The sequence below is a fragment of the Anolis sagrei genome, chromosome Y, assembly GCF_037176765.1.
Source record: "Anolis sagrei isolate rAnoSag1 chromosome Y, rAnoSag1.mat, whole genome shotgun sequence".
Taxonomy (NCBI): domain Eukaryota; kingdom Metazoa; phylum Chordata; class Lepidosauria; order Squamata; family Dactyloidae; genus Anolis; species Anolis sagrei.
The window spans coordinates 38,559,119-38,585,976 of record NC_090035.1 but is presented as its reverse complement, the minus strand read 5'-3'; the positions used below and the strand labels follow the sequence as shown (position 1 = coordinate 38,585,976).

The window sequence follows — 26,858 nt, the reverse complement described above, 5'->3', positions numbered from 1 at the left end:
GACCTTGATATCTGCTGGGGATTTATGGATATCAAAATCAGCAGATCCTCATGTCCCATTAATGCAAATGATACTAAAGATAATAATAATAATAATAATAATAATAATAATAATAATAATAATAATAATTGGACAGGGAGATATGATCTGCCAAATAGCCTAGACCTGAATGACATTATTGTTGTTGTTGCTGCTGCTGTTGCTGCTGCTGTTGTTATTATTATTATTTTACTGACACAAAAATACAGTATGAAACTGCAAATGAGATATATATATGCTGGATTTTGTTTCACAAAAATTACAATTCAAACACTTTCCAAGTGTTCAGGACTGTGTGATATATTTTTGAATTATTATTATTATTACTATTACTAATAATAATATGGCACTTTTTCTTACTACTACTACTACTACTAATGGAGCCCCCGGTGGCACAGTGGGTTAAAGCACTGAGCTGCTGAGCTTGTTGATCGAAAGGTCGCAGGTTCGATTCCGGGGAGCGGCGTGAGCTTCCGCTGTCAGCCCTAGCTTCTGCCAACCTAGCAGTTCAAAAACATGCAAATGTGAGTAGATCAATAGGTACCGCTCCGGCGGGAAGGTAACGGTGCTCCATGCAGTCATGATGGCCACATGACCTTAGAGGTGTCTACGGACAACGCTGGCTCTTCGGCTTAGAAATGGAGATGAGCACCACACCCCAGAGTCAGACATGACTGGACTTAATGTCAGGGGACTACCTTTACCTACCTACCTTTACTACTACTAATAATAATATGGCACCTTTTCTCTCTAAAAGAGACTTAAAACAATGGTAAAAACAATATATAATTTAAAACCAAAAGACGATAAACATTAAAGGAATTTGTAGTTCATAACCACCACTTTGAATTGTGCTTGGAAGCAAACTAGACCCAGCAGAGCTATTACAACAAGGGGGTTGTGTGTATCTTTAGAAAATAATCCCACTGCCAGCGCTAGAGAACCATTGTTGATGGTCAGACCTGACAAAACTGCTGGGCCAATGCCTTCATATAAGGCAGCTACTTTAGTACCAAGCTATGCAAAAATGGAAGAAGAATCCTGGGATCAAAGCAAAGGTGAAGTACCCTGGTCGTTCAACCATTTGTGTGTTCACTACAAGCAACTGTTAAGCCACAGGAGGGGCTGCTGATGCTCTTTATTTGTGGGGAAGATGGACAGTACATCACGAAATAAACTGGCCTCAACTTTGAAGCAGGAAAGAAATGAAGATAAACTCACATATGGTATATACACTATCCACGGGGGTTATGTTCCTGGTTTGCCTGTGAAAACAGAAAACTGCAGATAATAGCAAATACTACCTCTATAACAGACATGGGCAAACTTCAGCTCTCCAAGTGTTTTGGACTTCAACTCCCATAATTCCTAACAGCATTGTGGGATTTGAAGTCCAAAACACCCGAAGGGCTGAAGTTTGTCCATACCTGATCTAGAAAGTTGTGTTGTTTCACTCCACTAGCATGAAGGCTAGAGACCTTCTTGGAAACCTGTCTGAAGCTCTTAGAATGGAAAAACTGACTTTCATGCCTGTCCTAGCTTCTCTTGCCAATGCCCATCGATTAAGCCAGGAGTGAGCAACTGCCAAGGCTGTGTTGGCCAAACTTTGGTCTTCCAGATGTTTTGGACTTCAGCTCCCAGAATTCCTGATTGGTGGCCAGGTTGGCAGGTTAAAAAATCCGGAACAACAAGAGGACCAAAGTGGAACAGGAGATCCCATTGGCCTCCCAGAAAACCCCACAGAGCCAGCTCATTTTCTCAACTTTGATTATTTTTTAATTAAATTCCAGTATTTCCTATGTCTTGAGCATGTATTAGGTCCTCTCTCTATCTGGATCATTATCTGTTGGAATAAAGTGCCTTCCTAAGCTTAAAACATCCCCATGGTCTGTGGTGCAGGGAAAAGAGGGGATAGTTTGGGATAAAATATTTTTAAATAGTTTTTATTGTGGTCCTGGGGGCCACAAACATGGAATTCATCTGATTTGCAACAAGAACACCCTACAACCCACAATTAACTCCTAACTATACCCATGTTTTAATAACCTTACTCAGAGATGAGAAAACAGATGTGGAAGGTTGACTGTACCCAGTCCAAGGAAGGAAAACACCATAGAAAGACCCAACTGGCACTTGAGAATGTGCCCCGTCAAATGGTACAAAGTCACAGCCAGCTATTCCCATGCAAAATAAAATAAAAGAGCTTGCATTGATCTCCGGTTATAAATCACGGTGCAAAGGTCCCTTTCAAATTCAGGCACATGCAAAAGCATTTGGAGGGACGCTGCCATGCCAACTCCCTAACGTCATGTGCCAATGTCAAGCTGGCCTTGTCTTGCATGCACCTTTTAGCAATCCTCCCCATAAGCGTATGTTGGAGAGGATTTCTGCCCAGATGGTTTCCACTCACCACCCTTGTGAACAGGGGAGCTGTGGTGCAGGGCGCCAGCCCACGACCACCGTTGATGCTTGATTTCAGCCCAGGTTTTCTTTGTGGAGCACTGGATGGCAGCTTCATATCGCTCCTAAGAAAGATGGAAAAGAAAGGCATCAGGAAGGACAAAGAGCTTGAAATGTCACCGAGCCTTCAGCAGTCCAGCAGGAGTCCTGGGACTGATACAAAAAATGGGAAAAGGTAGGGGATGGATGGATGGATGTCTGCTTTGTTAGAGCATGCAAGCAATCAGTGTGTGTGTGTGTGTGTGTCAACTGTAAAGTAAAACATATGAAGCGGATTGATTGGTGATGCACAGGATGATGGCTGAGCCTGGAACTTTTGGATATTGTTGCAATTTTGTTGAGGCTCGTGTTCAGAGTGAAGGAGAGAGAAGCAGAGGGAAACAGACTGTTTTTACTTCTTGGCTGCAGAAAAGAAGGTCTCTCATATAGAATCATAGAGCTGGAAGAGACCTTGTGGGTTATCCAGTCCAGTCAAGAAGCAGGAAAATCGGATTCAAAGCATCCCCAACAGGTGGCCATTCAGCCTCTGTTTAAAAGCCTCCAAATAAATAAAAAATACTATTTTTAAATCTCTCATGAAAGGACATTTAGTGAGTTGATGCAACTGATCATATTGTACATATGTTGTTCTGAATTTAGAAGCGTAAACTACTTGTTCTTTACTGTTCACCTGCATGGCATATTTTCTTTATCTGGAAAGGCAGTGTGTGAGCTGATCCAATGTGAACTACACACATTTTATTTTACACTAGCCGTCCCCTGCCACGTGTTGCTGTGGCCCAGTCTGTCTATATGTGTGTGTATATGTGTGTGTATATATATATTTGTATATATGTGTGTTAGGAGAGCCGCGTCACAGGAAGGGGCGGGAGGAAGAGAGTGATGCGTCAGAAGGGCAGAAGCAATGCGGAAGTAGGGCAAGAAAATTAAATAATAAATAAATAAATAAATAATAAATAACACATATACACACATATTTATGCAAATAAATAAAATAATAATAATAATAATAATAATAAAAATATAATAAATAGAATCATAGAATCAAAGAGTTGGAAGAGACCTCCTGGGCCATCCAGTCCAACCCCCTGCCAAGAAGCAGGAATATTGCATTCAAATCACCCCTGACAGATGGCCATCCAGCCTCTGCTTAAAAGCTTCCAAAGAAGGAGCCTCAACCACACTCCGGGGCAGAGAGTTCCACTGCTGAACGGCTCTCACAGTCAGGAAGTTCTTCCTCATGTTCAGATGGAATCTCCTCTCTTGTAGTTTGAAGCCATTGTTCCGCGTCCTAGTCTCCAAGGAAGCAGAAAACAAGCTTGCTCCCTCCTCCCTGTGGCTTCCTCTCACATATTTATACATGGCTATCATATCTCCTCTCAGCCTTCTCTTCTTCAGGCTAAACATGCCCAGTTCCCTAAGCCGCTCCTCATAGGGCTTGTTCTCCAGACCCTTGATCATTTTAGTCGCCCTCCTCTGGACACATTCCAGCTTGTCAATATCTCTCTTGAATTGTGGTGCCCAGAATTGGACACAATATTCCAGATGTGGTCTAACCAAAGCAGAATAGAGGGGTAGCATTACTTCCTTAGATCTAGACACTATGCTCCTATTGATGCAGGCCAAAATCCCATTGGCTTTTTTTGCTGCCACATCACATTGTTGGCTCATGTTTAACTTGTTGTCCACGAGGACTCCAAGATCTTTTTCACACGTACTGCTCTCGAGCCAGGCGTCCCCCATTCTGTATCTTTGCATTTCATTTTTTCTGCCAAAGTGGAGTATCTTGCATTTGTCACTGTTGAACTTCATTTTGTTAGTTTTGGCCCATCTCTCTAATCTATCAAGATCGTTTTGAATTCTGCTCCTGTCCTCTGGACTATTGGTTATCCCTCCCAATTTGGTGTCATCTGCAAACTTGATGATCATGCCTTCTAGCCCTTCATCTAAGTCATTAATAAAGATGTTGAACAGGACCGGGCCCAGGACGGAATCCTGAGGCACTCCACTTGTCACTTCTTTCCAAGATGAAGAGGAAGCATTAGTGAGCACTCTCTGTGTTCGTCCACTTAACCAATTACTGATCCACCTCACCGTAGTTTTGCCTAGCCCACATTGGACTAGTTTCCTTGCCAGAAGGTCATGGGGGACCTTGTCGAAGGCCTTACTGAAATCCAGGTACGCTACATACATGGCATTCCCCGCATCTACCCAGCTTGTAGCTCTATCGAAGAAAGAGATCAGATTAGTCTGGCATGACTTGTTTTTGATAAATCCATGTTGACTATTAGCGATGACTGCATTTGTTTCTAAGTGTTTGCAGACCCCTTCCTTAACAATCTTTTCCAGAATCTTGCCCGGTATCGACGTGAGGCTGACCGGACGGTAGTTGTTTGGGTCATCCTTTTTTCCCTTCTTGAAGATTGGGACCACATTGGCCTTCCTCCAATCTGCTGGAACTTCTCCCGTTCTCCAAGAACTCTCAAAGATGGTTGCCAATGGTTCCGAAATGACTTCCGCTAGTTCCTTCAATACTCTGGGGTGTAGTTGATCTGGCCCTGGGGACTTGAACTCATTAAGAGCGGCCAGGTATTCCTGGACGACTTCTTTCCCAATTTGGGGTTGGATGTCCTCCAATCCCTCATCCACTCCATCTTGCTGAGGTTGAAGACTCTCTTTTTGTGAGAAGACCGAGGCAAAGAAGGTATTTAGTAGTTCTGCCTTTTCCCTATCCCCTGTTAGCATTGCCCCATCTTCTCCGCGAAGAGGTCCTATCGCCTCCTTGTTTTTCCTTTTTCTACTGACATAAGAATAGAAGCCCTTTTTATTGTTTTTAATGTCCCTGGCAAGTCTGAGCTCGTTTTTTGCTTTAGCCTTGCGGACCTTTTCCCTACAGGTGTTGGCTATTTGTTTGAATTCTTCTTTGGTGATTTCTCCCTTTTTCCACTTCTTGTGCATGTCTCTTTTGTGTCTTAGCACAGTTAGAAGTTCTTTGGACATCCATTCTGGCTTTTTGCACTAGTCCTATTTTTTCTCTTTGTTGGCACGGTTTGCAATTGCGTCTTGAGTATTTCACTCTTGAGAAATTCCGTAACTCCCTTTTCTTTTAGTATCTGTGTCCACGGAATGCTGCTCAGTGTTTCCTTCATTTTTTGGAAATCAGCTCTCCTAAAGTCCAAAATGCGGGTTTGACTTGTCTTAGTTTCGGCCTTCCTTTGTACCTCAAATTGCAGGAGCACATGGTCACTTGCCCCTAAGGATCCTACCACTTCGACCGCATCGATCAGGTCCTCCGCATTTGTTAGGATGAGATCAAGAGTAGCCAATCCCCTTGTTGCCTCTTCTACTTTCTGGACCATGAAATTGTCTGCAAGGCAAGCAAGGAATTTGTTGGACCTTGTACTCTTGGCCGAGTTTGTTTTCCAGCAAATATCGGGATAGTTGAAATCACCCATGACTACTACATCTCTTTTCTGTGCCTGTTTGGTCAACTGTTGGCAGAAGACTTCATCAAGTTCTTCCTCCTGGCTTGGGGGTCTGTAGTAGACCCCTACAACGACATCTTTTTGAGTCCCAGTTCCCTTGATTCTTATCCAGATGATTTCAAGCTGGTTTCCCAGATTGCTGTCTTGAATCTCTTCTGCAGCATAAGAGTTTTTGACATATAAGGCTACTCCGCCTCCTCTCCCCTTTGTTCGGTTTCTGTGAAAGAGGTTATACCCCTCGATATCTACATTCCAGCGATAGGAGTCATCCCACCAGGTTTCAGTGATCCCTATGATATCATATTTGTGGTGTTGTGCTAAAAGTTGGAGTTCGTCTTGTTTATTTCCCATGCTCTGTGCATTAGTGTAAAGACATGTGAGCCCCTGGGATCTTCCCTTGAGCTGTTTAATTGGGATTATTGTGCTTTTGGTACTTGGTCCTTGTGTTTGTGCAGCCCTCAGTTTAGCCTTCTGGCGATTCCCAGACATTATGGGTAAAGTAGTGTTCACAAGGCTGTTGTCCCCCTCCCCCGGTGGACCTAGTTTAAAGTGTGTCTAATGAGGTTTGCGAGTCTGTGAGCAAAAAGGTGTTTTCCTACTTGTGTGAGATGCACCCCATCCCTTGCCAGTAGGCCATCCTCCTGGAAAAGCAGGCCATGGTCGAGGAAGCCAAAGCGTTCCTCCTGACACCATTTTCTAAGCCAGTCATTGACCTGTAATATTTTTCTGGCTCTTTTGGGTCCGTGTCTTACAACAGGGAGGAGGGATGAAAAGACCACCTGTACATTACATTCTTTTAGCTTTGCTCCTAGAGCTCGAAAATCATTTGTGATCTTTTGAAACGTATGCCTTGCAGTATCATTGGTTTCTACATGAATCAACATGAGGGGAGGACGGTGATAGGGCTTGAGGAGCCTGGTGAGCCTCTGAGTGATATGGTGTATTTTTGCCCCCGGTAGGCAGCATATTTCTCGAGCCATCCCATCTGGTCTGGAAATGACAGCTTCCGTTCCTCTAAGGAGGGAGTCGCCTACTACCAAGACCTGTTTACTTTCAGGAATGACAGGGCCCCTTTTGTGCAATGTAGTGTGTAGGTCTCCAGAAAAGTGATCCTGTTGGTGTGAATTGTGTAGGTGAAAAGTGTTGTCCTCCTCCTCGATATCCTGGTGCATTCGTCAAGGACAATCCATTGAGATTCGTCCAAGAGCCTATGGTTCTCCTGTATGTGTTCCTGTTGCTCCTGGTCTATGGTTGGGGATGGTACACCTGCAGGATTGTGCAAGTGTGAATGTTGTGAAGTGTTGGCCCAGTCAGGGCTATCCCCCGCACACTGATCAAGGATGAGCCACTGATCAGTATCTAAGCCATTCTGGTCTTCCCCAATATGTTGTGTTTCTTGGTCAGGTGCTAGTTGTGTGAGAATTTGGAATCTATTGTGTAACTGCAGCTGAGCGTAAGTATTCCGAGGAGGCTTCCGGGTCCTATGCGTCCTTCTAAGGGTGACATTCCTCCAAGCCTGGGGGTTGTCCACATCTGAGGTGCTGTTCTGTTGAGCCTCCCCGTAATGTTGGTGTGATATGGGCTGCGTGTCTAGGACAGTGTGGTGTGTGGTGTCTAAGAACAGCTCAAGTTCCTGAATGTCCTTAAGGGTGTTAATACGGTCCTCGAGTTGTCGTATCCTGTGTTCCATGCGAGTGATCTGTGTACACTTGGGGCAGATGTAATTGAGTAATTGTAGTGTGAAAAAACTGAACATGCCACAGCTTGTGCATGAGATGGGAAGTTTTCGTGTTTGTTCCATCTGGAGGTTGCTAATGACCTCCTCTTGGTGTGTGTTTGATGTTGTCTGTATGCAGGGGTGAACGTATAGGTTACTGAGTGTACGAGTTCCTTGGGTTCAGACACTGGTTTATATAGGATAACCAGGAAGCCCTGCCTCTCAAACAAAGCAGTTAATTTTTAAACTCAGGAAGCCCCTCCTCTCAAACAAAGCAGTTAATTTTAAACTCAGGAAGCCCCTCCTCTCAAACAAAGCAGTGAATTTTAAACTCAGGAAGCCCTTCCTCTCAAACAAAGCAGTTAATTTTAAACTCAGGAAGCCCCACCTCTCAAACAAAGCAGTGCTGAAAGCAGTTAAATTTAAACAAAGCTTACCCTGAAGCAGAAGGAAACAAAATGGGTTCCTGCTTCCTCAACTTCTGTGGAAAGCCCAGCTGGTGTTGCCAGGGAGACATTGTGAAGTAGGCCTTCTGAGAGCTGGAGAAGGAAGAAAGCAGGTGACCAATGTTTAAATGATACCTAGGGAGATATATGTCAGAAATATTAAAAATTAACTAAGTACTTTTGATTACAAAAGTGTGAGTCAAGAACTGAAAAAGTTAGTAGGTTGAAGCTTGTTAGAGTTAGTGGGCCAAAGCTAGCATCATCCTGAGGAGAGTGAGTAGGCCGAAGCCTGTTAGAGTTAGTGGGCCAAAGGTAGTGTAGTCCTGAGGAGAGTGAGTAGGCCAAAGCCTGTTAGTGGGCCAAAGCTAGTGTAATCCTGTGGAGAGTGAGTAGGCTGAAGCTTGTTAGAGTTAGTGGGCCAAAAATAGTGATCTGGGATTTGGTGGTCCAAAACCGTGACCACCAGTCAAAATCTGTTGCTTGTTTTAGATCTGTGACTCATCCTAGCCCAAGAATTAGAAGGGAATGACATAAAGGGCACCACAGGAACTTGCCCATCTACTGAAGTTATTGACAGCATGGAGACTCATTTGCAGGTATTGCAGTCTTGAAATACATTTGTGAATTGGTTTGAAACAGCAAATCCTTTGAGTGGATGGAAGCAATGTATGGAACACTCTCCACCAACAGGTTTATTGGTTTTCTAACATACGTCATTTCAGACGCCAGATAAATAAAAACTGAGACAAATCCTGAAAGCAAATCTCAAAATATGCTATAATTAAGAAGGTTGGAAGCTTAAAGCATAAAGAAAAAATGAATACTCAGTTGCTTAAGGATCCAACTGTGATGTTATGATTCTACTCTGTTATGGCAACTACCTAAGAAATCTGGAATCGGTCTTTTCACATTATGTGTTTAGAGCATTATGAGTTGACTTTAACTGCCAGGGCGACATCTTATGGAATCCTGGGATTTGCATTTAGAGATGAATATTTACAATGAGATTGATAGGAGCCATGAACCAAAGTGACTCCATTTTGGAGCTGTCTATCTCACTATGTGCCAGAAAAAAGCATATTTCCAACTTCTTAATCTAAAATGTAAACTTTGCCTCTCTGCTTTTGAAACAGGTGTCGCAATAAAGTGTCAGCTTGTTCCAAGGAACAGTTTGTGGTTAGCCGATGTGGACAGCCAGTTACTGTATGCAATATGTCATGCTATAATGAATGTATATGGGAGATGTTGACAAGAAGGGAAAAGGTCTTGCTAAATATGGAACGGTTTGTGGTAGACATTTCCCCGAAGTGTTTTTTACTAAGAGAAGGTGTTTGCTCAATCCAAACTGTCGATAAGGGAAAAGCGGAACTTCTATGTTGTAAACAAGTCTTCTATATAAGCCCCAGGACCAAAGGGTCCGAGAGGCAGACAGGACTTTGATTGCCATGTATATGCATGACTTTCTGTCTGTCTCCTATTGCGCAATATGAATAAACTTGTGCTTGTCTGCTAAACTGTTCGGACTCCTGCTCTGGATTCATAGCAAACTGGTAAGATTCCGGAAAAGTTTGGGTTGGAAACTGCGTTTTCCGCTACAAGATCTCATCAAAACACTCCTCCATAAACAGAAAGTCCCAGGTTTCCATAGGATGTTAATGTGGAATGACAGTATGTACTATAAACATGTACTGTTGAGTCTCCAAAATTTGCAAGTTGGGCTTTTGTGGATTTGATTATTCATGGAGCTAATTAACATAGAATCTCTAGGATCTCCAGCATGACTGAAGGACAATTATTGAGATTACTACAGAGGCATTTTTATTCCCATTTCCCCCACTTTTGTGGGAATCCTACACCTCTGAAACCCAGCAAATGTGAAGGTCTGACCAGAGGGTGAAAGGACCACGATGCACGAGGAACAGCAACTTAAACTAACCCTCTTTTCCTCTTCCTCTCAAAGTTCTTCTATTCCCTACTACTCATATATTCCTGTGGCAAACCCCATTCCCTGCCTTCCTAGAGTGTTCTCATCCCATCCCAGATCAACCTTGTTCTTCTCCAGCTTCTGACGTTGGCAGCCCTTCCAGGGCAGCCCGCCGTTTCTCGGCTCGAATCCGCTGCTCCTTGAGCCGCCGTCGCCGCTCTTCCAGCTGTTTCGCCCACAAGACGCTTGCCTTCTCCTCCTTCTCCAGCCACAGGGCCTGCTTGGATGCTATTGGAGGAAAAGATAAAGACAGATGGGATGGAGTAATAGAGCGTTGAGCCTGGTCTGCAGACACAGACACATTCACACATCCCTACGGCATATCCCATTACACAGACACGGCGTGGTTTTTATTTCATCCATTTTCCCCCAGGATGGAAAAGAAACAGAATTTGGTGGAAGCCTTGAAACTTGATGATATGCCGGAAAGAACAGCCAAGCTGGAGCAGAACAAAGACCCCATCTAGACTGTTTCAGACTACATTATATGGTCAGTGTAGATATTTATAATATCGTTTAACTGCATTGAACTGCATTATATGAGTCTACATTTCATAAATGAAAACTGGGGCAAGGGCTGCCAGGCAGCATATAATAATAATAATAATAATAATAATAATAATAATAATAATAATGGATGCATTGTTGATGTTGCAATCCCGGTGACAGCAGGATTGAAGAGAAACAACTGGAAAAGATTACACGATATGAGGATTTAAAAATCGAACTGCAAAGACTGGCACAAACCAGTAAAGTGGTCTCAGTGGTGATTGGCACACTGGGTGCAGTGCCTAAAGACTTTGGCCTGCACTTAAACACAATCAGCGCTGACAAGATTACCATCTGCCAGCTGCAGAAGGCCACCTTACTGGGATCTGCATGCATTATTCACTGATACATCACACAGTCCTAGTCACTTGGGAAGTGTCCGATGTGCGATCCAATACAACAGCCAGCTGGGTGTCTGCTGTGGAATCATCTTGTGGTATTTCAAATAATAATAATAATAATATCCACAATACGAGAATTTAAAGATAGAAACTGCAAAGGCTCTAGCACAAGCCAGTAAAAGTGGTCTCAGTGGGGATTGGCAAATTCTGTTCTCCAGCCCTGCTCTGCGGAGTACTGGGAAGTGGGTGCCAAATACCAGGAAACATCCCATATTAACATGATTGTCAGGCAAGTGCTTACTGACGATCATAAATTTCCAGCTGAAATCAGGACAGAAGGAGAACTACATACTTTTCTGTAGAATCTTACCATGAAGAGCATAGTGAAATCAAAAGGCACAAGTGTGACATTGAAAGCTGAGATCTAGATATCATGTTTTCCTTCCTTCACCCTAATTCTTCCAGCTCTGACAATTTCATGAGCTGTATAGAGAACCAGCAAATAGCACATGGCACAGGTGGCAAACCAAATGGATCACTAACTATGATGCTAAGTAGATATAACAAACAATATGAACATTATGGCTGAAGTACTGGTTCAGGTAATGATGTTCTGTGTTGTTTCTGGTCTTTATGGGGACATACAGCAAATCTGGGTTATCTTGCTAAGGGGTCCCCAGTGGTGTAGTGGGTAAAACTGCTGAGTTGCTGATTGAAAGGTCGCAAGTTTGAATCCAAGGATTGGGGTGAGCTCCTGCTGTTAGCCCCAGCTTCTGCCAACCTAGCAGCTCTGCTATGGCAGATTTCTCTGGTTGAAGTAGTCTTCAGTGCTTTTCATGTTCCTTGATTCGTGTCTGGGCGCTGCGTTTGGTGGTTCCTATGTAGACTTGAAAACACAGAAATGCTGGACCACTCTTACAACCACCATGTCAGATTACAAAGAGAAGCCACTGAAATACACAAGCATGTGGACAATTTCAACAGAAAGGAAGAAACCATGAAAATGAACAAAATCTGGCTACCAGTATTAAAAAACTCTAAAATTACAACAGCAAAACAGCAGAGGGAAAACAATCAGGGACTTAATAACCTCTCAATAAAAGTTTGCTCTAGGCAATGTCAGGCCATTATATGCAAATCAAGGTGGTCAGTTGAAACATTCACACCTAGCTCCAGCAGACAAGAGTCCTTTGTCCCACCCTGGTCATTCCACAGATATACAAACCCTTTTTCCTAGTTCCAACATACCTCACTACCTCTGAGGATGCTTGCCATAGATGCAGGCGAAACGTCAGAAGAGATTGCCTCTAGACCATGGCCATATAGACCGAAAAAACCTACAACAACCCAATCTACAATTCTGTTCACATAAAGGGAATTCCTTTCCAAGAACGGGAAAATGACCCTATCACAGAGGGAGCCATTTATTAAATTGGATTTTAAAATATAATGTAGTACAACCCCTGTATACATAGAACCAGCACCTGCAGTTCTACAATTTGACAAAATAAGCCAAAATTTTCCATAAGTACCCTCTCTAGAAATTATCTGAGTCTTCAAGGCAATTCTATGGTATCATTCTGATGAAAAGTGCCCTGGAGGACCCAGCAAATCCATAGAGAGGGTACTTTATGATAATGTCTGGCTCAGCCTAGGCATTTTCTAGGTCCTTCAGTGAGATTCTATGAAATCCTTGGGCCAGAAATCCTTCATTTCAATAGGGTTCACTATTATGCAGTTTTCTGTTTTAATGGTAAATTCAGGAACATATCTTTTTGGATACAGGATTGGCTGCCAAGCAGTACACAGTACAACTCCCATATCTGCAAAATATGTCCTCTCTATGCATTTTCTAGGTCTTCCAGTACAACTCTATGGTATTCTTGGGCTGGAAGACCTTCATAGGGGTTCATTATTATCTACAGTTTCTTGTCTCCATGATATGTTCAGGAACATATTCCAGAGGATACAAGGATGGTACTATATGGTTAGTTAAACTATGACTCCTGTATCTTCAAAATATGTCATCTCTAGTGATGATGAGGGTCTTCCAGCATGACTTTATTGTATTCCTGTGTTGGAAGACCTTCAAAGGGGTTCAGTATTATCCACGGTTTCCATGGTAAGTTGAGGAACATATTCTAAAGAATAGGCAGGTGATACTGAACAGTTAGTTAAAGTACAGTGGACAATACAATAATCATAACTGCAAATTATGTCCCTTCTATGCATTTTCTAGGTATTCCAACATGACTTCCGCTTGGGCTCGAAGTCATTCATTTCAACAGAGATCATTATGATGGTTTCATGGTCCATGGTAAGTTCAGGAACATATTCCAACAGATATGAAGACAGTACAATAGTTAGTTACAGTACATTATACAGTATGACCCCCAAATCTGAAAAAAAAAAGTCTGCTCTAGGCATTTTCTAGGTCTTCAACAGTCTTGGACTGGAAGATCTTCATAGGGTTCATTATTATCCACTGTTTCCTGTTTCCATGGTAACTTAGAGAACATATTCCAAAGGATAGGAGGAATACTAAAGTACAGTATATAATACAACCCCCATATCTTCAGAGTATGTCCCTTCCAGGCATTTTCAAAGTCCTCCAAATAAATTCTACGGTATTCTTGGGCTGGAAGCCCCTTATTTCAATAGGGCTCATTTTCACCCATGGTTAGGCATAAGTCTAAGAAAATCTCCTGCAAATATGATGGCTGTACTGCATTTATGTGCCAGCCTCCCTCGATCACATAATTGCAAATACAGGCATGAGTTTGGTTCTTACCCAGATGCTTGGTTCGTTCCTCGCACCGCTCTCGAGCCTGTTTATGCCTGGCTTGAGCCTTCTGTCTATCTGATGGAGAGAGACAGATGTTAAACCTCCAAAATACCAGCACGAAACATCTCTTTCAACATCTCCTCCAGTCTCCTAGATCAGCAGTTATGCCTATTTCAAACAAGTCATTTTGGTGAAATTTCAGAAATACTTTTTCTGCATCCCTTGTGTCATATCGTCTGGGTGTGGTTAATGGTTACCCTTTTCCAGCTTGGATGCATCACAACCTATCCATTTGGCGCCAGAAAACTCTTTGATATTTGCAGACAAGTTATTTTAAATAACTTGGAGAATCTAGCTTGTGCTCAACATGGTTGGATTCCATGTTCTCTTACTGTTTGCACTCGAAAGTTGACAATTTTCCACTTGCTATTCAAAGGTTAGACAACCTCACTGCATTAGCTATTCATTAATATATGTTTTATCCAATCCCAATTTCAGGGAAATGTCAACTTTTATAGGAAATGCGTGGTGCATCTATCCAGGCATGGGCTGGTGTTTTGGACTTCAACTCCCACAATTCCTAACAACTTGGAGAATCTATACTGTAGTGTTAATTTGAAACTACTTTAACTGCCATTGCTTAGTGCTATGAAATCCTGAAATCCTGTAGTCTGATGAGGCATGATCATTCTTTGGCAGAAGATGATAAAGAGTCTGCGGTTGACTATATTCAGAGGAATATAGTCAACCGCATCTGCGAACCGCATCTCGGCCTACGAGCCCACGAGGACCTTGAGATCATCCGGGGAGGCCCTTCTCTCGGTCCCGCCTGCCTCACAGGCACGCCTGGCGGGGACGAGAGAGCGGGCCTTCTCGGTGGTGGCCCCCCGGCTATGGAACTCCCTCCCTGCTGAAATCAGACAGGTGCCTTCCCTCATGGCCTTCCGCAAGGGCCTGAAAACCTGGCTCTTCGAAAAGGCCTTCAACTAAGTGCTATGTCTTTTGGAATGACCACCGGAATGGACTATGACTATGAGATTGATTATGACCCCAAACTAGACGAAGCGGATTTTTAGATGTTGTGTTATGGTCTTGATCTATTGTAAATTGTTGTCTTTTCTATGTTCTGTACACCACCACGAGTCGCCCTCGGGCTGAGAGTGGCGGTTAACAAGTGCAAATAATAAATAAATAATAAATAATAAATAAATAGCTAACCTTATCTGAACATATTTTTTCAAAAAAAAAAAAGGTGTACAATAGTATTGCCATATAAGTCCAAATTGGAATGAAAGCAAATAACAACATGCACATGTGTACCAGCAATAACTTTCCCAGAGTTTTCTTAAAGGTAAAGGTTTCCCCCTGATATTAAGTCTAGTCAAATCCAACTCTGTAGATACCTCCTTGGTCATGACTTAGTTTTCTTAGGGAAGGAATATTCAGAAGAAGCTTCGCCATTGCCTTCCTCTAAAATGTAGCCTATAGCTGTCAGAAATATTAAAAATTAATTAGGCATTTTTAATTATAAAAATGTGAGTCAAGCACTGAAAGGGTTAAATGGATGCAATGACTCAGCAAAAGCTGCAGTTCAATACAAGCAGGTGTCCCTGTAGCTTAGTAGTCTTCAGTCTGTGAGAGGTCTCAGTGTGAGAAGGCCTCAATGGGAAAAAGTCCTCAGTGTGAGGTTCACCTCAGTGTGAAGTAGGCCTGGTGTGTGAGAATCTTTTGTGAGAGAATTCCCAGGCTGAAGGTTGCTATGTGTGAAGTCTGCTGTGTGTAAACAGTGACTGTGTGAAGCTCCCATGTAACTACAGTTTGAGAAGAGGCTCTGTGAGAATGAAGCTGTTTATCTGAATGAGAAAGAAGTCCAGCGTGGAAGCAAAGAAGAAAGTATAAAGAACTTTATTTGTGTTATGGAAATTTTGATTTTGTAAATGGTCCAACCACGTTATTTTGCTATAAAGAAAAGCCTCCTATGGAAGAGATAACATTGGTCTGTGTATTTTTGTTCTTTCTATCACTTTTGGCTACTGGTGCTGGGTCATGCTGCTGCTAATAAGTTACTCTGCTGTACATTATTGAGAGGGTCTTTTCTTAATAAGCCACTCGCCCAATAATAGCACCTAATGCCCATCAGAAATCTCCCATCCAACCACCAACTAGGTTTACTTCTGTTTAGCTCCCAAGGTCAGATGGGATCTGGTGCCTTCGGCATTTTAAGCTAAGCCAGCCTTGACTAATTTATGGAATGCCTTATTTATTAACAATTTAGTTAATTTGTTGTTCATTTAAATCAATTAATCACTCAAGGGGAGTGATATTATTACGTGTACTAGTTATGACGGTTGGGATAGTAGAAAAACAGAGGACTCATAGCCAAAAAATTAGTGTATGGACTCTGCAGCTTGGGCTGACATCTCACATTGGGTTTTGTACAACATAGCTCTCCGCATATGGAGTTATGCAACGATTGGGCAATGCAATCCTTGTGTTGAATGACAATGTCATGTAATGGATATGCAGCAAAGTACTAATGTGCATCTTATATGCATGGGCATCTTCAAACGCAATGGCACTGTATTGCAAACTTCAGCATTCTGCATTATCCTGCCACTCCTGTTGGGCAAGTTATGCATGTGCAAGATGTAATGTGCAAGATGTGTTGTGCACCAGATGTGCACGAACATCTCAATAGGCAATGGCACTGTATATGCCATTCTGCTATTGCAACCTTTGATATTTTGCATTGCATAGCCATTTCTGCCAGGCAAGTTATACATGTGTAAGACGCTATGTGTATCTGAATTTCATGAGCATCTCCATGAGCAATGGCATTGTATGTACCAATCTGTTATTGCAACCTTCAACATTCCGCACTAGCCAGCTATTGCTGTCAGGTAAATTATGTTGGAGCATGCAAATAATCAGTTAATGTGTGTGTGTACCAACTGTAAAATAAGGTGCATGAAGCTGATTGGTCAAGCATGTCTGGCGAGATGGTTGAGCCTGGGACTTTTAGATACTGTTATATTTTTGTTCGGGCTTGAGTTATGCAAGTGCAGAGAGAGACAGTTTGAAGTGAGAAGCAGAGAGGGACAGAGTTTGGCGTGTACTCTTGCTTCATGAGCTGCTGAAGGAGTTTATCCATATGGACAAAATAAAGACTATTTTAAACCTCTAATAAAAGGACATTATGTGAGCTGATGCAACTGATCACACTGTACATATGTTGTTCTGAACTAAAAAAAGTAAACTATTTGTTTTTTACTGTTCACCTGCATGACATATTTTTCTTCTCTGGCAAGGTATGTATGAACTGATCAAACATGAACTACGCGTTTATTTTATGCCACAAGTTATGCTTGTGTAAGTAAATTGCCAACAGGATCCCAATCCATACCTTGCTTGCTCCAGGGGCTAGCAGACCCCTGGGTTGGGGAAAGCTGATCATTATTCTTCGGGGACGGTCGTGGGCTTTCTTGAAGATGAGGTTCTTCCACAGGAGGCAGCATTGGGGCCCGATAGACGGTGGGAGGTCACTTTTAGGCGGCAGAGTCTCCATGGCTGGAAGAGTTGTGACGGGTGGGAGGCTCTCCTGGTGAGCTGGAAGGGGAGGTTTCACTTTGGCAGAGGACACTACAGTGGTCTTGACCCTAGGATGGCCATTTTGGGTGGGCGATGCTGCATTTGAAGGAGTGGTGGCAGCGGACTGAACCGTGGCTGCTGGAGATAGCACTGGGAGAGAGCGGTCCCTCTGGTGTGGATCTGCCTCCCTCGCAAGGGGTGACGTGGCACGTAAGTGGCTATTCTGTTCACTCGAGGAGAGCTGTGTCACTTCTGGAGGCGTCCTTTTAGCGGCTGAAAGAGAGAAGACCAAACAGTTCAAAGGGTTGCTAATTCCTCACACATATGCATACAAGCTCCAGCAAAGGATCACCGCCTTGTTGTGGCGCTGGAGCTTGAGCACCTCAATGATGTCATGAGCGAAACCGTGAAGGGCCACCCAAGACGGGACGGTCGTGGCAGAGAGGTCAGACCAAGCGTGATCCCTGGGGAAGGCAATGGCAAACCACCCCAGTATCCTTGCCAAGAAAACTAAATGGACCAGTACAACCAGAGATATGTCGGTATGCCATTGGAAGATGGGACTCCCAGGTCGGAAGATGGCCAAAATGCTACTGGGGAGGAGCAGAGGATAAGTTCAACTAGTCCCAGATGTGATGACGCAGCTAGCTCAAAGCCGAAAGGAAGGCTAGCGGCCGACGGTACTGGAGGTGAATGACGAATCCGATGCTCTAAAGATCAACACACCATAGGAACCTGGAATGTAAGATCTATGAGCCAGGGCAAATTGGATGTTGTTATTGGTGAGATGTCAAGACTAAAGATAGACATTCTGGGGGTCAGCGAACTGAAATGGACTGGAATGGGCCACTTCACATCAGATGACCACCAGATCTACTACTGTGGACAAGAGGAACATAGAAGAAATGGAGTAGCCTTCATAATTAATAAGAAATCCGCTAAAGCAGTGCTTGGATACAACCCAAAAAATGACAGAATGATCTCAATTCGAGTGCAAGGAAAGTCTTTCAACATCTCAGTGATCCAAATATACGCCCCAACCACAGCTGCTGAAGAAACAGAAGTAGATCAGTTCTATGAGGATCTGCAGGACTTACTGGATAATACACCAAAAAGAGACATTATTTTCATTACAGGAGACTGGAATGCCAAGGTGGGAAGTCAAATGACAACTGGGATCACAGGCAAGCATGGTCTGGGAGAACAAAATGAAGCGGGATGCAGGCTGATAGAATTTTGCCAGGAAAACTCGCTGTGTATAACAAACGCTCTCTTCCAACAACCTAAAAGACGGCTTTATACATGGACTTCACCAGATGGTCAGCATCGAAATCAGATTGACTACATCCTTTGCAGCCAAAGGTGGTGGACATCCATCCAGTCGGTGAAAACAAGACCTGGGGCTGACTGTAGCTCAGATCACGAACTTATTGCTCAATTTAGAATAAAACTAAAGAGATCAGGGAAAATACACAGACCAGTTAGATATGACCTCACTAACATTCCTAGCAAATATACAGTGGAAGTGAAGAACAGATTTGAAGGACTAGATTTAGTAAACAGAGTCCCAGAAGAACTATGGACAGAAGTCCGAGACATTGTTCAGGAGGCGGCAACAAAGTACGTCCCAAAGAAAAAGAAAACCAAGAAGGCAAAAGGGTTGTCTGCTGAGACACTGGAAGTAGCCCAAGAAAGGAGGAAAGCAAAAGGAAACAGGGATAAGGGGAGATATGCCCAGTTAAATGCGAAATTCCAGAAGTTAACCAGAAGAGATAAGGAACTATTTCTAAATAAGCAATGCATGGAAGTGGAAGAAGACAACAGAATAGGAAGGACAAGAGACCTCTTTCAGAAAATTAGAAACATTGGAGGTAAATTTCAGATAAAAATTGGTATGATAAGAAACAAAGATGGCAGGGACCTAACAGAAGCTGAAGAGATCAAGAGAAGGTGGCGAGACTATACAGAAGATCTGTATAGGAAGGATAATAATATCAAGGATAGCTTTGACGGTGTGGTGAATGAATTAGAACCAGACATCCTGAGGAGTGAGGTTGAACGGGCCTTAAGAAGCATTGCTAACAACAAGGCAGCAGGAGACGACGGGATCCCAGCTGAACTGTTTAAAATCTTAAAAGATGATGCTGTCAAGGTAATGCATGCCATGTGCCAGCAAATATGGAAAACACAAGAATGGCCATCAGACTGGGGAAAAATCAACTTATATCCCCATACCAAAAAAGGGAAATGCGAAAGACTGCTCCAACTTCCGTACAGTGGCCCTTATTTCTCATGCCAGTAAGGTAATGCTCAAGATCCTGCAAGGAAGACTCCAGCAATACATGGAGCAAGAGTTGCCAGACGTTCAAGCTGGGTTTAGAAAAGGCAGAGGAGCGAGAGACCAGATTGCCAATATCCGCTGGATAATGGAGAAAGGCAGGGAGTTTCAGAAAAACATCTATTTCTGCTTCATTGACTATTCTAAAGCCTTTGACTGTGTGGATCATAATAAATTGTGCCAAGTTCTTGGTGGGATGGGCATCCCAAGCCACCTTATCTCTCTTCTGAGGAATCTGTACAAGGACCAAGTAGCAACAGTCAGAACTGACCACGGAACAACAGACTGGTTCAAGATTGGGAAAGGTGTCCAGCAAGGCTGCATACTCTCACCCAACCTCTTTAACTTATATGCAGAACACATCATGCGATGTGGGGGGCTTGATGAAAGCAAAGCTGGGGTGAAAATTGCTGGAAGGAACATTAATAACCTCAGATATGAAGATGACACCACTCTGATGACCGAAAGCGAGGAGGAGCTGAGGAGCCTTCTAATCAAGGTGAAAGAAGACAGCGCAAAAGCTGGGTTGCAGTTAAACATAAAAAAACCCCACAAGATTATGGCAACAAGAATGATTGACAACTGGGAATTAGAGGGAGAAAATGTGGAGGCCATGACAGACTTTTTATTTCTAGGCGCAAAGATTACTGCAGATGCAGACTGTGGCCAGGAAATCAGAAGTCGCTTACTTCTTGGGAGGAGAGCAATGTCCAGTCTCGATAAAATAGTAAAGAGTAGAGACATCACACTGGCAACAAAGATCCGCCTAGTCAAAGCCATGGTATTCCCTGTAGTCACCCACGGATGTGAGAGCTGGACCTTAGGGAAGGCTGAGCGAAGGAAGATAGATGCTTTTGAGCTGTGGTGTTGGAGGAAAGTTCTGAGAGTGCCTTGGACTGCGAGAAGATCCAACCAGTCCATCCTCCAGGAAATAAAGCCCGGCTGTTCACTGGAGGGAAGAATTCTAGAGACAAAGTTGAAGTACTTTGGCCACATCATGAGGAGATAGCAAAGCCTAGAGAAGACAATTATGCTGGGGAAAGTGGAAGGCAAAAGGAAGAGGGGCCGACCAAGGGCAAGATGGATGGATGGCATCCTTGAAGTGGCTGGACTGACCTTGAAGGAGCTGGGGGTGGTGACGGCCAATAGGGAGCTCTGGCATGGGCTGGTCCATGAGGTCACGAAGAGTCGGAGACGACTGAACGAATGAACAACAACAATGCATACAAGAGGCCTCATTCAAACCATATAAATATAGTAGGCCTGGGTAACAATGGAAAAATTTGTTTCTAAAATCGATTTGTATTTGGGGTTTTTTTTTGTTTCGATATTTAAAATAATTACAAAATTTTCCTTTTAAAAAGTTCGATATTTACGAAATTTCGTAAATGTGAAAAAATTACAAAACATTAATGAATCGATTTCCGAAACAATAACGAATCAATTCGTTAATGGTGGACGCGACCGCGAAATACGCTAAAAAACCTCCAAAAACTTCTGAAGCTTCCCTCTCCCTCTGTTGTTGACTGTTGGTGTGATATTATAATTTTTTTTCACTAATTAAACAAAAAACTTGCCCCAGACATGCGGAAATAATAACGAAACGACCTCAGAACAATAACGAAACGAATACAATAACGAAATACGAAGCATTTACAAAACGTGTTTAAAAATTCATTTTTTTAAAAAAAAATTGCTCCAGAATGGTTCGTTATCGTTTTGTAATTGGAAAAATTAACGAATTATTAACGAATTACGAATTAACGAAACGAAACCGCCCAGCCCTAAAATATAGGGTTATCATTCCAAATCAACATCTCTATGGACCCCTACGGTTGTAGTTTGGTGAAGCTCTGGAGCCAAAAGCATGGCAGTTAAAGATGAATTGTTGTGCAATAACAGTGTACTGTACTGCTGGTGTATTTTTTGCCAGCTCTAAAGGCAGCAGACTCCTTTAAATGGGTGCAAAGCAAGATATGAAAGTAACAACACCTGTACAGTGAGCCCTAGGGTTTGGTGCCAGAAACCCTACTTATACCCAAATCTGTGTATGCTCTCAAGTCTCATTGTATCAGATTTCATTATAAATTGGTGTCCCTTATATGAAAACAGCAAAATCAAGATTTGCTTTTTGGAATATATAGTTCTGGAATATTTTGAAGCCATGGATAATAGAATCTGTGCAAGGATAAGCCATGGATAGAGGCTGTATCTTGTAATGTCAAAGGCTGGCCAATGTGGAATGTATTTGTAGTTGTTTTTAAAAGAGCGAAGAGCAGGTGTTGCAAAATTTCCTTCTTCTACACCAGTGGTTCTCAACCTTCCTAATTCCATGACCCCTTCATACAGTTCCTCACGTTGTGGTGCCCCAACCATAAAATTATTTTTGTTGCTACTTCATATCTGCAATTTTGCTACAAATACCTGATATGCCCAAATTTGAATAATGGTGGGGTTGGGAGGGGGATTGGATTTGTCATTCTGGAGTTGTAGTTGCTGGGATTTATAATCCAACCACAATCAAAGAGCATTCTGAACTCCACCAATGATGGAATTCAGCTAAACTTGGCACACAGAACTCCCATGACTGAGAGAAAATACTGGGTTTGGTGAGCATTGACCTTGAGATTTGGAGCTGTAGTTCACCTATATCCAGAAAGCATGGTGGACTCAAACAATGGTGGATCTGGACCAAACTTGGCATGAATACTCAATATGCTCAATTGTGAACACTGGTGGAATTGGGGGAAAATAGACCTAGACATTTGGGAGTTGTAGTTGTTGGGATTTATAGTTCACCTACAATCAAAGAGCATTCTGAACCCCACCAACGATAGAATTGGGCCAAACTTCCCACACAGAACCCCCATGACCAACAGAAAATACTGTGTTTTCTGATGGTCTTTGGTGATCCTTCTGAGACCCCCTCGCAACCCCCCAAGGGTCCCACCCCTCCAGAGTGAGAAAAGCTGGTTTATGTACTGTCTGTGTTTTTTGCAATTCATTTTTATTAGTGAATAACATCAATACACATAAACAATACTGGACACAAAACAAAAAACAACTATAGGTAAAATAACATTGAACAGAATATGGTACTGATTCCTTATACAGTGAAAGTGGGTGAACATAATTATGGAGGAAAGTGGGTCGGTATGGATAGTAGAAAAATTCCATTCATATACAGTAGATTCTCAATTAACTGGCACCTATGGTGCTTGGTAAACAGAATCATAAAATCATTGGAAGAGATTCCGAGTCATACAATCCAACCCCGCATCATGCAGGAAGACACAATTCAAGCCCTCCTAACAGATGGCCATCCAGGCTCTGTTTAAAAACATCCAAAGGAAGAGACTCCATCACACTCCCATGCTGGATAAACATAGTTTCTGGTGGCTTAAGATTTGCTATTTAAAATAGGCCTAATTAATACTACACTGCATACTATACTACACCATAAATACTATATTATTGACATTAATATCAAAATACAGCAATTAAAAGCAAATTAAGACAAAATTAACTCAGTGTAACACAGCTTTAGTATATTATACACACATTTTAATTTTTATTTAAATTATTATTTCTTTTGATTTTTTGCCAGTTTTTTGAGAGTCCCGGTTAACGGAGAATCTAATGTATCTGGGCTGTAGAGAGCAAGAAATTTACTCACTCCTGCTCCCAATTATATAATCAGACACCATTGTCATGCTGCGCACATACATACACACACCTTCATTGCAGCAGCAGCAGCAGCAGCCTTTGCAGACAACAATGAACTAATGCATCAAGAATGTCCAGAAGCAGACCTGGAGAATGCCACATGGGTGGACCATGACTTGTTGATTCATCTATTGGCTATGTCTGGTGTACGAGGTTTAGCCCTGAAATGGTTCAATTCGTTCCTCTGGGACCGGAGACAGAGGGTGAAGTGGTTAGGCCAAAGCTCTGAGAGCTCTTGCCTTTGCTGTGGAGTTCCCCAGGGTACTATCTTCTCGCCCCTGTTATTTAACATGTACATCTGGCCACTTGCTGGACTGGTGCGGAGCTTTGGCATAGAGTGCTACCAGTATGCAGATGATACCCAGCTACTCTTGCATCTTGAACCGGGGACAACCGCAATTCCTGAGAACTTTAGGCTGTGTTTGGAAGCAGTGATAAGTTGGCTGCGAGCAAGCAGACTAAAAGTGAACCCTGAAAAAGCTGAGATACTCTGGCCCAGCCAGCCACTCTCTGCCTGATTTCAATGGGGAAGCTCTGGTTCCATCTGCCACTGTTAAAAGCCTTGAGGTTGTGTTGGACTCATCGCTGATGATGGAGGCCCAGATCACTGCCATAAGTAAGCAGGCCTTTTTTCATCTTCACCAGGCAAGGAAATTGGCATCCTACCTTTCGGTAGAAGCACTGGCAACAGTAATCCACGCAACAGTCACCACGAGGTTGGACTATTGCAACGCCTTATATGCCAGCTTCCGAAGTCAACAACCCAGAAGATTTGGATGGTCCAAAATGCAGCGGCCAGGCTGCTAGCAGGATCATCTATAAGATCCCATATTACACCGATTCTACAACAACTGCATTGGCTACCAATAGAACATCGGATCTCTTACAAGATACTGATCCTGACATTTAGAGCTCAAAATGGCCAAGGACCTTTATATCTTAGGGACCGCCTCATTCCTTTTCCCCATCAGTGGTCACCTCCATCCACCCAGGAAAATCTCCTATACATACCGGGCCCTAGGGAGGTACACCTGGAAGCTACAAGGCATAGAGCTTTTTCAACCTATGCTCCAATTCTGTGGAACTCATTGCCTCCATACATTAGAGCAATGTCGGAGTTGCGACCTTTTGTAAAGGCACTCAAGACTTGGCTGTTTGGTTGTGCATTTAAGTAATCAGATCTAATTTGCCAAATAGTCACTGCTGAATATTTTTATGTGGAATGTTTTTATATTGTGTAAATGCTATTTTAGATTGTAAGTCGCTTGGAGCACCTTGGTGGAGAGCGACTAATTAAGAAATAAAGTGAAGTGAAGACTATAAAGGCTTTATCCTGCCTGAGGCCTGTGCTGCTCCTTGCCAGCTTCTGCAAGGAGGAGGACAGACCAGAGGAAATGCAAATGGTGTGAAGCTGGCCATAAGGAATTGGGGTCTAGCATTAATGGGATATGCATCTACACACTTGGCAGTGGTTTGATCCTACTTTATTAGCCAATGGAAACTGCCATAGCTCAGAGTAGATGCACCCATTGATATTAAGTTAGAAAGTACCCAATGCACATGGCCTTGAATGGCTGTTCCTTTCCATTCCTTGCCATTCCCAGCCACGCAATGCTTTTGGAATGAACATTCTCCAAGTCCTGGATTTGTTGATGGTGATTCAGTGCTTTGTGCTGCTGTTTGCCTCCTTTCTTTTGCAAGAGCATGAGGGCAAAGATAATTGGCTTGCTCAACATCCCCAACTCACCTGGCAGGTATTCCTGGTCTGAGTCACTCGTTTGTGGTCCCTATCTCTCCGGGACAAAACATTCGATAGATCACCCTTACGTTGTTTTTTTAAGTCAAAACCAAAAGTTAGCTAAGTATTGTCTAATGCATTGACTCTTCCCAGACTTTAAAGTAATCTGGCCTTGGAGAATGGAAAATAATAGAATGACAGATCATCTATTAGTTGCATGTCTATATTTGAATGTCAGAAGGTGTCAGTATGGTCTGGTATATTTTAAAAGAGCTGGTGATGGGGAAGACCTATTTAGTCTGAAGTGTTGGATAGATACACACTGACACTTAAAGTAGACCAGTGTTTCTCAACTTCCTAATGCTGCAATCTCTTAATACAGTTCCTCATGTTGTGGTGACCCTCAACCATAATTTTTTTTGTTGCTATTTCATAACTGTAATTTTGCTACTGTTATGAATTGTAATGTAAATATTTGACATGCAGGATGTATTTTCATTCACTGGACAAAATTTGGTACAAATACTCCATACGCCCAGATTGAATCCTGGTGGGGTTGGGGGGGGGGGTATTGATCTTGTCATTTGGGAGTTGTAGTTGCTGGGATTTATAGTTCACCCACCATCAAAGAACATTCTGAAGTCCCCCAACAATGGAATTGAACCAACTTGGGACAAAGAGCTACCATGGCCAACAGAAAATACTGGAAGGGTTTGGTGGGCATTGACCTTGAGTTTTGGAGTTGTAGTTCACCTACATTCAAAGAGCTGTGGATTCAAGCAATGATGAATCTTGATCAAACTTGGCATAAATACTCAATATGGCCAAAAGTGAACACTTGTGGAGTTTGGGGGAAATAGACCTTGACATTTGGGAGTTGCAGTTGCTGGGATTTATAGTTCACCTACAATCAAGGAGCATTCTGAACCCTACAAACAATAGAATTGGGCCAAACCTCACACACAGAACCCCTATGACCAACAGAAAATACTGTGTTTTCTGATGGTCTTTGGTGATCCTTCTGATACCCCCTCACAACCCCCCAGGGGTCCCAACCTGGTTGAGAAATGCTGTCTTAGAGGCTGGCCAAGAACATAGTTCCATTTAGGGTTGTGCAATTCCTACAACACCCAGGAAAACTTATCAGGTGTTTCTGTAAATTCTTACTATTACCTGGAGAACTGATTTGGTAGTTGTGCAAGCAGAGAGTGCACAACCACATCTATTGTAACTGCCCATGAAAAGTACTATCCATCCACTGACTAACCCATGCGTGGCCACATTGCTAATTTAGCCATATGCCAGTGAATGTGATCTCAGCCTATTTTATTCCATTAAGTCTGCTACTTCCTACTCTAGAAATAATGGCAGAAGGAGTCACAAGTATTCCCTCCTGCATATACTTTACACATATAGTAGAGTCTTGGTTATGCAACATAAACAGGTCGGAAGAACGTTGGATAAGCAAAAATCTTGGATAATAAGGAGGAATTAAGGGAAAGCCTGTTAAATGTCAAATTACATTATGATTTCACAAATTAAGCACCAAAACATCTTATTTTACAACAAATAGACTGAAAAAACAGTTCAATACATTGTAACGTAATTACTGTATTTATGAATTTATCAAAATGTATTGAAACAGAGGTTCCCAAGAAACAA

The 26,858-nt window shown here is 42.7% G+C and overlaps 1 pseudogene; it reads right to left on the bottom strand.

The window, feature by feature from the left end:
- The window catches only part of LOC137095600 (MAP7 domain-containing protein 1-like), a 99,183-nt pseudogene extending 75,738 nt beyond the window's left edge, over window positions 1-23,445 (bottom strand).
- Between the last annotated feature and the right edge of the window lie 3,413 nt (window positions 23,446-26,858).